Below are 15,435 nucleotides of genomic sequence, written 5' to 3' on the forward strand. Positions count from 1 at the left end.
AAAGAACAAAAAACCGAATAACCAATAAAATAAATTTTACTTATCGACGATTATGTTACTAATCGTGTATTATTATTATTATTATTATTATTATTATTATTAACATTATTGTTTGCTATTAATCAACCAAAATAAAAGAACAAAAAACCGAATAACCATTAAAGGAAGTTTTACTTATCGACGATTATGTTAGTAAATCGTGTATTATTATTATTATTATTATTATTATTATTATTATTATTATTATTATTATTATTATTTGCTAGTCATTAACCAAAATAAAAGAACAAAAAACCGAATAACCAATAAAGGAAATTTTACTTATCGACGATTATGTTAGTAAATCGTGTATTATTATTATTATTATTATTATTATTATTATTATTATTATTATTAACATTATTGTTTGCTAGTAATCAACCAAAATAAAAGAACAAAAAACCGAATAACCATTAAAGGAAGTTTTACTTATCGACGATTATGTTAGTAAATCGTGTATTATTATTATTATTATTATTATTATTATTTGCTAGTAATTAACCAAAATAAAAGCACAAAAAACCGAATAACCAATAAAGAAATTTTACTTATCGACGATTATGTTAGTAAATCGTGTATTATTAGTATTATTATTATTATTATTATTATTATTATTATTATTATTATTATTATTATTATTAACATTATTGTTTGCTAGTAATCAACCGAAATGAAAGAACAAAAAACCGAATAACCATTAAAGGAAATTTTACTTATCGACGATTATGTTAGTAAATCGTGTATTATTATTATTATTATTATTATTATTATAATTATTATTATTATTTGCTAGTAATTAACCAAAATAAAAGAACAAAAAATCGAATAACCAATAAAGGAAATTTTACTTATCGACGATTATGTTAGTAAATCGTGTATTATTATTATTATTATTATTATTATTATTATTATTATTATTATTATTATTAACATTATTGTTTGCTAGTAATCAACCAAAATAAAAGAACAAAAAACCGAATAACCATTAAAGGAAGTTTTACTTATCGACGATTATGTTAGTAAATCGTGTATTATTATTATTATTATTATTATTATTATTATTATTACTATTATTATTTGTGTCCCTGTCACCTTTGTTAAAAAATCGCACTATCCTAAATGGTTTTCAAACGATTTACGTCAGGTTATAAAGAAAAAAAATAAAGCTCATAAAAATTACAAAAAATATAAAACTGATCATCATTATCAAATTTTTTCTAATTTTAGAAAACAAGTCAAAGCCATGATTAAATCTGATAAATTCAAATGGTTACAATCAATTGATGATAACCTAAAGCACGAACCAAATAAATTTTGGAAATATGTAGAAACCTTTCGAAAAACTTATAGTAATCCCACAGAACTAATAATAAATGGCGTTCACATCACAGATGAAAAAGAAATTGCAATTGCATTTGCTTGTCAAATTAAATCTGTTCAACAAAATTGTAACTCTAATTTCATTACTAATGATTCTAATATTACTGACTGTTTGTCCCTGCCTAATATTACATTCGATGATGTAAATAAAGCTATTAAAAAGCTAAAGCCTAATAAATGTAAAGGTACTGATAGCATTCCTAATTTTATAATCAAGGGTTGCTCTAATATTCCCTTGCCTGTTTTACCTTTTTTATTCAATCTTAGCTTAAAAACAGGAATTTACCCTTCACTTTGGAAGGAAGCATCCATTATTCCAGTTTTCAAAAATGGTAATAAAAACAGTGTTACTAATTATAGACCCATTTCTATCCTAAACAATTTTTCTAAAATTTTTGAAAAAATTATTCACAAACACATTTCATTTTATGTCAAAAATAAGATCAATTCGGCCCAACATGGATTTACAAGAGGGAAATCTAACAACTACTAATTTAGTTTCCTATCTTAATTTCATAATGCCTACAGTTGAAAATCAAGGTCAAATTGACTCAATTTATTTTGATTTTAGAAAAGCATTTGATGTTGTTCCTCACAAAATTTTATTAAATAAATTAAGTAATTTTGGTCTCTCCACTAACTACGTTAATTGGTTTGAAAATTATTTAACAGATAGACAGTCTTGTGTTCGACTAGGTAATTCTCTCTCGGTTCCATTTAATAGTTTATGCGGTGTTCCTCAAGGGTCTATATTGGGACCTCTCTTATTTTTATTATTTATAAATGATATAAATAAAAGAATAAGTTCTAGCTGCCTTTTATTTGCGGATGATCTCAAAATCTTTCGCAAAATTAATAGTTTGGTTGATTGTAAAATTCTTCAAAATGACATCAATTCAATTTCACAATGGTCTGTTGAAAATGGAATGAAAATTAATCAATCCAAAACTTTTGTTATTTCCTTTTCACGGAAAACTATCTCCCTAAAATTTAACTATTCTCTCAGTAATGTCGTAATTACTAGGAAAGATTGTATTAGAGATCTTGGTGTCCTACTTGATTCAAAATTATATTTCCATGATCATGTGCAATATATTTATACCCATTCGTTAAGAATGCTTGGTCTAATTAGGTCTATAACTTATTCTTTTTCCACTCCTATGTGTTTATTAATTTTATACTATACGTTGGTTAGATCCAAGCTTGAATATGCATCTGTTGTATGGAACTCCATTACTTCCACTGACTCGGCTAAATTGGAGAATATTCAAAGAAAATTTATTTCCTTGTGTTCTTATAGATTTTTACCAAATTCCGATTATAACTATGAGATTAAATGCAATTATTTCAATAGCGGTAGTTTGTTCACCAGACGTCAGGATCTTGATTATTTATTTTTTTGTAAAGTCATTAAGGGTGATATTGATTGTGAATCTTTCATAAGCAATATCAGTCTTCGTATTCCTGCTAATGGTTTAAGATTTCATCTATTGTTTTATAATAAGAATCCTAAATCTCTCTCTCCGGTCTGCAGATGTATTAAATATGCTAATTTGCATGGATTCAACTTGGATCCATTTAATGTGTAGTATATCTTTGAGTTTTTAACTCACTGATCTAATTTTAATAATTATTTGTCCATTTTATTTCTTGCATTTGGTCAATTGATTAAGGTAGACTATTCCATTATTTCAATTATCTTATTGTACTAATTTATGATTTTATAATTTTTATTTGATCTATGATTGATGTAGACTATTATATTGTTTGTATTTCATCTCATTGCCATTTTCTAACATTCATTCTCATCATCATTTGTTGTTTTGTTCTGTTTTGTATCGTGCTAAACTTTAATTGGCCTTGTGCTGTTGTTTTACACGTTAATATTCTAAATAAATAAATAAATAAATAAAATAAATTATTTATTTATTTTTTTTGTATCCCTGTAACATGCCATGAAGGCACTTGAGGGGCATGGAGGTAGAGCCCCATGCTTTCCATGACCTCGGCACTAGAATGAGGTGGTGTGGTCGGCACCACGCTCTGACCGCCTTTTACCCCCGGGAAAGACCCAGTATTCAATATTATTATTATTACTATTATTATTATTATTATTATTATTATTATTATTATTATTTGCTAGTAATTAACCAAAATAAAAGAACAAAAAACCGAATAACCAATAAAGGAAATTTTACTTATCGACGATTATGTTAGTAAATCGTGTATTATTATTACTATTACTATTACTACTATTATTATTATTATTATTATTATTATTATTATTATTATTGTTTGCTAGTAATAACCAAAATAAAAGAACAAAAAAGCGAATAACCATTAAAGGATGTTTTACTTATCGACGATTATGTTATTAAATCGTGTATTATTATTATTATTATTATTATTATTATTATTATTATTATTATTATTATTATTATTATTATTATTATTTGCTAGTAATCAACCAAAATAAAAAGGACAAAAAACCGAATAACCAATAAAGGTAGTTCTACTAATCGACGGTTAAATTAGTAAATCGTGTATTATTATTGTTATTATTATTATTATTATTATCATTATTATTAGTATTATTACTATTATTATTATTATTATTATTATTATTATTATTATTATTATTATTGGCCACTGGCTGTTGTACAGCACAAACAATAGTAAATGAATAGATAAATAAATAAATAAATAAATAAATTACTACTACTGTTAAGAATGTCCTTATTTTCTTTATTTAAGAAAAAAGAGATTGTTATTGTAATACAGTATATGTGTATAATTTTTAGAAATGTTGTCCATTTAGATTTGTTTGGTATTCTTTATCTTATCGTAATTTCTAATGACAGATAGATTGGTTAATTAATGTTATTATTTATTTTAATCTTTATATGAGTAACGCAATTCTCGAATATGTAACCCCAGTTACTCTCGCTTTTCATGAATCGAACATTAATTACACATGCCTCTAAATTTTCCCCAACCGCTGTTATGTGGTTCCACGTTATAACAAATGTTGTGAATATACACAAAAAAAATTAATTTCACAGTGTCTTGCAAGTTAGAATGAATCCTGTGTTACGTATATTAGCTAGTGCGTACGATATTTCATATAGTGGAGAGAACTTTTAATTTCGCAGATTGCCAATATTTTATCTTTATTTTATGACTCTAGTTTTATATAGCGCAGTGCCATATACAGTATATACAATCTGCAGTTGGGATCCACACACTCTTTCTACTCTTTTTATGCCGTCGAAAACTAGGGTACTCTTTGAACTTTGTCACTGAGCCAGACAAATATACATAAACATGTTTTTGTTTAGGAATTGCATAGTATATTAAAACCACGACTCTCATCCCTATGAAGCAATCACTGTTACACTAGATACATAAAACCATATAAGCGGAATAAAAGTTAATTAAGAATTTCAGTTCATTATCGACATTTAATTTTTATACTCCCCTACATCCTCATGGAAAAGATATCTATAGACTATTACTGTCACATCTTTACATCTACCACTTTATATGGTAAAAGCTTTAGAATAAATAAATCACCATTACATAATAATGATAATAATAATAATAATAATAATAATAATAATAATAATAATAATAATATGTATTAGTTATTATTATCTATTATTTATTATTATTATTATTATTATTATTATTATTATTATTATTATTATTATTATTATTGAATTTGGTATTCCCAAGAAACTAGTTCGATTAATTAAAATTAAAAGTGAAACGCACAGCAGAGTTCATATAGGCCAGTTTCCGTCAGATGCATTTCCAATTCACTGTGGGCTAAAGCAAGGAGATGCACTAACACCTTTACTTTTTAACTTTGCTCTAGTAGAGTATGCCATTAGGAAAGTCTAGGATAACAGAGAGAGTTTAGAATTGAACGGGTTACATCAGCTGCTTGTCTATGCGGATGACGTGAATATGTTAGGGGAAAATCCACAAACGATTAGGGAAAACACGGGAATTTTACTGGAAGCAATAAAGAGATAGGTTTGGAAGTAAATCCCGAAAAGACAAAGTAGGTCTATATGATTATATCTCGTGACGAGAATATTGTACGAAATGGAAATATAAACATTGGAAATTTATCTTTTGAAGAGGTTGAGAAGTTCAAATATCTTGGAGCAACAGTAACAAATATAAATGATACTCGGGAGGAAATTAAACACAGAATAAATATGGGAAATGCCTGTTATTATTCGGTTGAGAAGCTTTTATCATCAAGTCTGCTCTAAAAAAATATGAAAGTTAGAATTTATCAAACATTTATATTACCGGTTGTTCTTTATGGTTGTGAAACTTGGACTCTCACTTTGAGAGAGGAACATAGGTTAAGGGTGTTTGAGAATAAGGTGCTTAGGAAAATATTTGGGGCTAAGAGGGATGAAGTGACAGGAGAATGGAGAAAGTTACACAACACAGAACTGCACGCATTGTATTCTTCACCTAACATAATTAGGAACATTAAATCCAGACGTTTGAGATGGGCAGGGCATTAGTACTTTTGGGCGAATCCAGAAATGCATATAGAGTGTTAATTGGGAGGCCGGAGGGAAAAAGACCTTTAGGGAGGCCGAGACGTAGATGGGAAGATAATATGAAATTTTATTTGAGGGAGGTGGGATATGATGATAGAGGCTGGATTGGTCTTGCTCAGGATAGGGACCTATAGCGGGCTTATGTGAGGGCGGCAATGAACCTCCGGGTTCTTTAAAAGCTAGTAAGTAAGTATAATAATAATAATAATAATAATAATAATAATAATAATAATAATAATAATAATCATCATCATCATCGCCGTCATATGACCATTATCTTCATGAAGAAGAATAATATCTCTATTATTAAATATAAAATATATTCCGTATTTCATGTGAACGAGAATGTTACATATTGTAAACATAACTCTGGTATTACATTTTACTTGTACGTGTAGTTAGATCTATGAGTCTTTATATATTTTTAATAAGCGTCAGAATTGTCCTCAAACTACAGAACTGCAGTTTTTCTAGTTTTCAGCTTTGGTGAAGCTCTCTTTTACATGACGTATCCATTTATGTTTTTTAGTAAATCTGGATGCACAATGTAATTGACAATTAATGACTTATTTTTATCTGATTCTTCACTCTTGGCTAATATTATTAATTTTCCAAAACACGGTAATTTTTCCATAAGTAGTTCATTATTTCTTGAATATTTATTTTCTGTCTTATTTGTTTACAGGTCACATCTAACACTCATTAATTCAACGGCATCATCTCCGTCAACGGTGAGTGTGTATTCTATTTCATTTTTTGTTACTTGTGTCTTTTTGTGCATTATTGTGGACAGTCTTGAAGGTACTGACGAAACGTGTGATATCTAATTGAAGATACCAAGTAAATACTGTATGTTGTTTTCCTTATTAAGAAGCAGATATATAAAGCCTATGTCCTTTTCTATGAACTTACATTTTAAGGTTTTTTAAGGGAAGTGGATAGTAATGCCTGTGCGATTAAAAATTTTCAGTACAAATATTTAGTTCATTATTTCTAGGTTTTTAGTGCTAAAAATGGAATGAAAATTTCCATGCTTACACAATCAATCATCCTGAATTCAGTCATATATAAGACAACTAATTAGTTTAGTATTCAAGTGCAAAATAAAGGCCCTAACTGATAATCTGTTTTCCCACTTTAGCAAGTATACCTCATTCTTCAGGTGCACATTACCTGCTACAAACTTCATTCATATACTTTGTACTTTTTTAAGTTATCTAGTAATGTATATTGTAAATTCTAAAGCGAAATTTAGTTAAATTTCACCCCTATTCAAACAGAAAAAAAATATTTAATTTTGTTTAATATTTCTTTCAAATCTTTCAATGCATATATTTTTTTCCCTCGTGTTATGTGTTTGATATTCTTAAAGCCGTAGGTCTACTATGTAGAACACAGGCTGCAGAAAACACTGTAAAAATTTCATGTAAATTGATTCAGTACTCTTGGAGATAAATTCACTTAAGTTTGAAAAATTTGAAGTTATGAAAAATTGCATTAAAAAAAAAGAAGGATGTATGAATTGTATGCACCGCCAAATTTAGAGGCCATTTAACGGGTGTATCTGCAGAAATACCCACCACAATAGTTGTATTGTTTTAAAGAGCAAGTTTTTATTTCTTTTTTAAACACAAAAAAAAATCGGATTTTTTTACCCCTAATCACTACCTGCTTTCTTTAAATCTAAATAAATATTTCCAGAATAAAATAATATCGTTAACAATTCTATTTTTCGATGTAACTGAAAATATTGATTCTTTCTGAATTCGCTTAAACTAAATTACGAACACAGAAAGTTATACTACCGCAATAATTAACCATTTCGCCTTCATGATTTGCTTCAGATTTCTTTGGTGAATTCAGTAATCGATTGCCGCAAAAAAATCTTACGATTCATGTTTGGAGTTTTCAGATATAAATCATTTTATAATTGATTCAGCTTTATTGTAATCTCCGTTTTTATTCATAGTATTCTTTGTAATGGAAACGATAGTAAAGAATTAATTGAATTAATTGAGCTAGAAGAATAAGACTAATTTCATATCAGAAGTAAATAATCATACTTTAAATACACTTTAATTAATTCATAAAGTAATTTTACTGTGAGGCATTCTTCTTACATTCAATTTGATATATTTATTCCCATTAAATACTTACGGAAATATGAAAAAGGAACTGAGACAAGTGGCTAACAGGTTTGGAGCTCACACATATTCTTTCTTATGACACGAAATACCCTAGAATAGACACACGATCACGTACCTTTAATAGTTCCTCCTCCCACTTCCTCCCCTTCTCATAATCTGTCATCATTAAAACTTTTAAATAGCTGTAACTTACAGTTAATTCTTTAGATATCCTTACAGATCATTTTTGTTCGATTGAAGTAGTTTAATATAATTGTTAATTTAAAAGTTATTGTTTCTTCATTATTACCATTCTAAATGAGAACGAAATGATGTCTAAAAAGTAGATTTTATTCATTCCTGACAATATTTTAATTGTGATATATATTTTAGCTATCTTTCCGGGTAAAAGTTCCCTTCTAAACTGTTGAACAGGTTTATCTTCTAGGGAAATCATCAGACTTCAAGGGAAGTATAATATCATTATTTTATTAACATTAATGTGACCTTGTTTAAAAAAACGGAAAATATCCGTGCACATACTCACTAAAAACCAGGATATATGCATAAAAAATAACAAAATATGCACTATTAAAATTGAAAAAAAAAAAAGAAAAGTTATTTCATTTTAAGAAAATGTATTATTATTGATGATTTTGTTGTTATACAGGATGTATCTATATATGTGTCCAAAAATCTGGGGGCGTATTCTTGACACCAAACCATAACAAAAAGTTCATATGATCATGAGTCCGCAAACCCTTTGTTGGGGAGTTATGAAAGGAATTTCCTGTAGTGACCCCTGATTATGTAATTCACCTCAAACTTGCGTTTTTCCTACTTTCTTCATTACAGTTGGTCATGACATTTGTTTTGTTTTGTCTGATTGCCTTTTGTTTGACATACAGGGTACCTCTCTGCATAAAGTTGACGTGCTACTACCGTATTATACCGTATTCCCATCTGGTAGGCCATAAATGTAGTGCATATCCGTCATATCTCTCACTGAATACATCTTGTGATGTGATGAATGTTACTTTGAATAACACGAAACAGAACAAAAGGCAATCAGACAAAACAAAACAAATGTCATGACCAATTGTAATGAAGAAAGTGGGAAAAATGCAAGTTTGAGGTGAATTACATAATCAGGTGTCACTACAGGAATTTCCTTTCATAACTCCCTAACGAAGGGTTTGCGGACCCATGTTCATATGAACTTATTGTTATGCTTTGGTGTCCGGAATACGCCCCCACATTTATGGACACATATATAGATATACCCTGTATATAAAAATATTGAGACTTCATCATCAGTTGTTAAATTTGCGTGTTCTTCATAGAGTTCTAATATTATTTATACAGAGTCAACAATAGTGTGCTTTCTTGATTGCCTCGAAATTGTTCACAATAAAATTATTCGTCGACAACAGTGCATTGTATACATGTTTTCAGATTGCAATAAATAAAATATAACTGCTGTAGTGTATTTCAAAGTAATCGTTTCTTGTGTATTCCGTTTGTTCGATTTTCCTTATTCTTCATCTTGTTTTAAGCACTAGATTGTTTAAAGAAATTACAAAATAGTAATATGCGTTACAAGAGCGGTATGTTGAAGTTTTCATGTTCGAGGAAAAGTTTGAAAAAGCGAAACGTAGTTGAGCTTTTTTAATTTCCGAGAATTGAAAGAAAACATACCGCTCATGTATCATACATTATTTTGTGCGAAGATCGTTTATTACATACCTGAAAGAGAAATTTCTAATTAGTTGCAATGAAATCTCCATCTTGCTTTCTATTCAATGACAGCAAATTTGTAAAACAAAAATATCTATCTTCAACATTGTTGCTTTAAAATGTTTTCTGTGTTTACTATACTCCAGCAAGCCGTGATATACGTCTGTCTTTTTTTCCCCCAGTCCATAAATGCGAACATAAAACAAACGGTAAGGTTATGTAATGATTTATTTTTCATTTTAATATTCTAACAATATTATTTATATAACATATTGCAATAATAACATCGGCATCTGGAATCTTGATGATTTTTTCACGGCTTCCTTAATGTTACTTGCATCACGAATCCAGTAACTTTAGTGGAGTTGTAGAGTTAACTTAATTTTTGCAAATATTTAAAAACAATAATTAACAGTTCAATTTAGGTGAAATTGCAGTGGTAAATTTCCAATTTATAATTATTACTACAGTATATTGAACGTCTCTAAAAATAATATGTTAGAAGCCTAAAGCAGTAAAATCAATATGTCACTTAAGCGGTAAGAAGAGGGAAATTGTTATGTGTGTCAGGTTGGGAATACTGAATGTGGAATTTTAGACTTACCGCGGATTGGTTTTGTGCGGAAACCAAGCAAATACGCACTATCTCGCACAAAAATGCTTTTATGCTCGACCATGCCGAAATGTAGTAATTATACACCTGGTAGTAGTCCTTTAATGCATCTCATTAAAGTACACCTATTCATTATAGTTCAGTTGTTCAGCCAATGAGAAATCACCATTGTAGCATTATAAAAGCGCAAGTATCGATTATTCTCGGATATGCAATCGAAAGACAACTAGCGAAAAGTCACGAAGGCTGGAAATCCAATACTGTCGCAGAAGGTTATATTCTGTTACTATAATTAGCGTTAATTGTAAATAATATTCAAATAAATTCAATTTGTCATCTCGTTTTTCAATTCTAAATCAATTTCCAGGTTATATCAAGACTAATGTTCGTGTTATTCTCTAGATTATATCAAGGTCAATGACATTCGTTCCTAGGAAAAAATCAATACTTTCGCCTCTGCGCACATCTCACAATTTAGTATGTCAGTTCCGCTCCTCATTTACATAACCATAATATGAATACTTCTTAATAATTTCAAGTTAGAAAAATGCTTGAGCATAAAAAGTCGTATGAAACTTGCCTATAATGGTAATTAAGACGCTCGTATGAAAATTATGAAATTTGCTTGCGCTCGTTTCATAAACAAACATACTCACGTCTTAATTACTACCATTATAGGCTAGTTGCATAATGTACTATTATATGCGCTAATCGTTGAAATATGTATCAACCCCATAAGTATGCATACATATTAACAATAAAATCTTGACTTTTGATTAGAGATAAATTGAAATGCATTTATATAATAGCATATGATTTGCAACTAAGGAATAAAACATGTAAATATGCTAAATTCCTCCCAATACTGATAACGTGATGTCTCCATAGTTTCACAAGTGACATCATTGTTTACAAAAACCTTTCTTGTCAAAACGCTATCTTTATTTCTGTCTTAATAGTACAAGTATAGATGTTTGAAATCGAAAATCTTACTAAGCTTGTTTTGGTTTCTAGATCTCAAATAATGAAAGTTCATTTACCAATTCCTGGAACTACTGTTGCACAAGGACATCATTTTACTTTTACTTCAATTTTTATTGTACCTGAGTTTTTTAATGTACTTCACTCCCACCCCTTCAACTAATAAAGTTCCAACTGTCCTCCACACAGAATCCAGGCCGCATATAGCAAACAGCATTCAGTGAGTATAGTAGTTCCAGAAATATGTTCGCGTTTTCCAGTGACAAAAGTGCTTTCAATAATATTGAATCATATTTTCGCACATGTACTGTCGTCCGTTTGCCTACGTCGCATCCCGTTTCCCCCCACCTGCTTCTGCTCACCCCTCTGTAAAAGCTAGTGGCTGGGCTGTCTTAGCTCATTTCTGAAAACATTAATTTCTGTTAGGAATTGGAAGTTTACGTAATATTATACAACTGTCTAAAATAACTTAAATAAAAGGGCCTCGTTAAGTAATTAACTGTAACGTGATTCCTCCGCCCCCTTTCTACGATCCTGCGACATTACCACTTGGGTAGAAGTGAAGATTTAATTTACAGTACGTAAGGTACTCTTTTATAGAGTACGTACAGAATTATTTCAACATGAGTTATTAGTACGAAAGACGAATCTGGTAATTGGAATTAGAATGCAATAGTCTATAGTATGATAATATGCACAAAAGAACTGAAGCCTGTATCGAAATGAATGTCCACCATTTTAAAAAATGTGTTTAAATATTCATATTATGATTATTTTTCAATTTAATTTCATTCTCTATATTGTCCGCTAATGTGCTGTACACAGTATAATATACAATGCATAATGAATACGTTCGCATGGATAACTCAGTTCGCGAGTAAAAAACATTTAGCCTATTGTTAATACTGTACTGTATTTTGATGAAACAAAAACCTAATGAATATCATCAAACTCAAAATTGCGATATTTCCTAGTTTACTTAAATGGATGAACTATTTTTCTTCCCTCCTATACCTAGTAAAGTGATTTGTATTTATTTTACGCAGTATCATCGAACTCCAGTCGTGGAAAAGGGTAGCAAACGGTGTTTTCGATTCACAACCGTTAATCTAAAGGTATAGCCAGGTTAATATTTAAAATGTTAGTAAAAATAAAATGATGTCCCTATACTTATTATTTTAATACCCTGTTATAGAAATTTCTCTTTGTAATCTGCATAACTTTTCTGGGTTAAATTCTATGCGATTTCAGACAATAATAATTTCTATCTCTTAAATGGGTTTGGAAACTTAATCTGTGCGAAGCATATCCCGAGTTTACTTTTAAATTTTTGACGTGATATGTAATAAAATTTATGGTTTACTGACTTCAAATGCGTACTCAAACACCGTTAAACTATCACAGTAACATCCCTTTGTTACAAAGTGTATTTACTAAAATCCTCAGATATGGGTTTGAATTGTGTGAAATGTTAGGATATCCAATGTTTTAAGCAAACACTTATTTTCTCCCCTGAAAACCTTCCGCTTTAACCCAACTCTACCTACCTCCTCTAATTTTCTGCCTCATTTCGAAACGCATTTCACTTTGACACATTCCCTCTCTGAATATTGACGCGTAAATGTGTGTTTGAAGTAGCCGCAGTGATGACGCCAACGCACTAATTAGTACTAATTAAGAATTCTTAACGAGTACCAATCCTGTTTTAAAGATTGACGACGCTAGTTAAAGCGTGTAAATCCAATTACCTGAACCATTACATCCCAAAACTGTTATCTGTTAAATTACTTGTTTACTGTTGGCGTTTTCAAATATTAAACATCTTTATAAGCAGTTTAAAAGAAAGCCATAACTCTGTGCTAACGATAATCCGAAAAGTATCTAAAATAAGCTTTCAAAATAAGGAACTTTAAATTTCTTTTTTTTTTTTTCTAATTTAATTACAGTCATTTCCCATAACTATGGTCCTGGAACACAACTATGGTCCACGATAAAACCATTCAAAGAACATTGTAGAAGTGACATATACCGTTCATAGATAGCTGCAGTGACTTGACTTCAAACTACAGTGCAGCAAAAATATAAATACACGAGGTACTATGTTATGGAATACAAAATTTGAATGGTTGTATCGTGGACCATATTTGTGTTCCAGGAACATAGTTATGTGAAATGACGGTACTTATTGTAATGATAAAACTATATTAATAAATAATAACACTGAACAACAAATTTTTACTTTTTGTCTTGTTCCGAAATAAAAATAGGTGAATATTGCTAATATGTGTGCCTAAACCTGAATTTAAAATCCAAATTGCCCCATCACGTACCATTCTCAGGGAAAGTGAATTGAATTAAAAAAAAAAACTTTTTTTTTTAATTTTTCACTACTACTAATAAAATTGGAACACACTAGGTATTCAAAATACCTCATAATATTTGCAAAATTTGTGCTGGATACAAAACTGATGTTACATAGTTTAAATCACAAAAAACACATCAATAAAATTATTTCATGCGTATGAGAAAAATCTCAGAATTCGAAATTACCATTTAAAAGTATTTTCTGGATGACTTTCGTTCATAACTATACCCGGGACTGTGTTACAAAGAACCAACAATAGTATGCAAACATTCTTTATATCGCCTTTCCATTTCAGATATTCCTTGATGAAATCTTTCCCCGTGTTCGTCGCTTACCGCTCCAAGGTTAAGAGGAAAGAAATCCAAATGAGAATATAAAAAGTTTATTTTGAGAGACATATTACACCCCATTTTCTCATATGCACTAAACATGGTTTCCACAAGTTTGAAGTAGTTGTCTGCCCTAGAATTTCCAAGGAAATTAGAGAAAACAGATATAAGTTCATTTACATCATAACAATAAACAATATCATCTTCTTTTGAAAAATGTGATGACATAGTATGCTGACGCTTCGATAGACTATACTTTAGTGTCAGGTTGAAAAAGTTGCTATCCTTGTGGTCGAGAAGCTAATAGTTCAGCCTTAACTTTTGTGAGATTTAGGTCTCTTATGAGATCATTTAACTTCGATTGTGAAATCATATGGGGCTCTTTTGATTCTATAAACTCAGAATCAGAGTGAGGAGTGAAGGAAGATCCAGCTTCAAGGAAAGCGTTTGTTTTTCGCCCAAGGTCCATTTTTTTCCATATCACAAGAGAATAGTCGTGCTTAAATAATTTTATGGCTGAGGGCAAATTTGTATATACAATGGAGTGTATTTTTTTTTTTTTTGTTAAACAAAAATAACAATCTGCGACATGGTCTTTTTGTTGTATCCATACCATCGGAATAGCAAATGGCATCGAAGAAAGAGAGCCGGTTAACCATCCTGTCATATATCGAGAACATTGACTGCAACATGTATGAAGTGCAAAATTTTTGTCGTGATCACCTAATTTTCATTTTAATTACAGAACGTATGCTTTCTTAATCACAGATGAAATAGTTTTTCTTTGAGATTTAGTCGTATTACGATGACAGAGTAATGGAACGGACAAAAACTCTCTCCGGCGCTGGGACTTGAACCCGGATTTTCAGCTCTACGTGCTGATGCTTTAGCCACTAAGCCACACCGGATACAACACCGGCGCCGAACAGAATTGTCTCTGATTTAGTTCCAACTCTTGGGTTCCCTCTAGTGGCCGCCCTCTGCACTACGTCATAGATGTCTATGAACATAGGACCGAAGTCCACACATGTGCTGAGGTGCACTCGTTATGAGTGACTAGTTGGCCGGTATCCGACGGAATAAGCGCCGTCTTAAATCACTTCGTGATTTACGCATATCATATATTATTTCAATGTACCGAAGTACATATGATATTTCCATGCAGATATTCTGCGTCATCATACGATGACAAAGTAATGGAACGGAGAAAAACTCTCTCCGGCGCCGGGACTTGAACCCGGGTTTTCAGCTCTACGTGCTGATGCTTTATCCACTAAGC

General features: G+C 30.2%; 1 protein-coding gene across 1 annotated transcript in view; it reads left to right on the forward strand.

The window, feature by feature from the left end:
- Positions 1–15,435, forward strand: part of kek2 (kekkon 2) — a 1,284,908-nt gene that overhangs the window by 691,019 nt on the left and 578,454 nt on the right. The window contains exon 5 of the mRNA XM_069830676.1: positions 6,691–6,736. The gene's annotated coding sequence lies outside the window, so the exon portion shown is untranslated. The remainder of the gene's footprint in view (positions 1–6,690; positions 6,737–15,435) is intronic.

This window comes from Periplaneta americana, chromosome 7 (assembly GCF_040183065.1).
Source record: "Periplaneta americana isolate PAMFEO1 chromosome 7, P.americana_PAMFEO1_priV1, whole genome shotgun sequence".
In the NCBI taxonomy this organism is placed as follows: Eukaryota; Metazoa; Arthropoda; class Insecta; order Blattodea; family Blattidae; genus Periplaneta; species Periplaneta americana.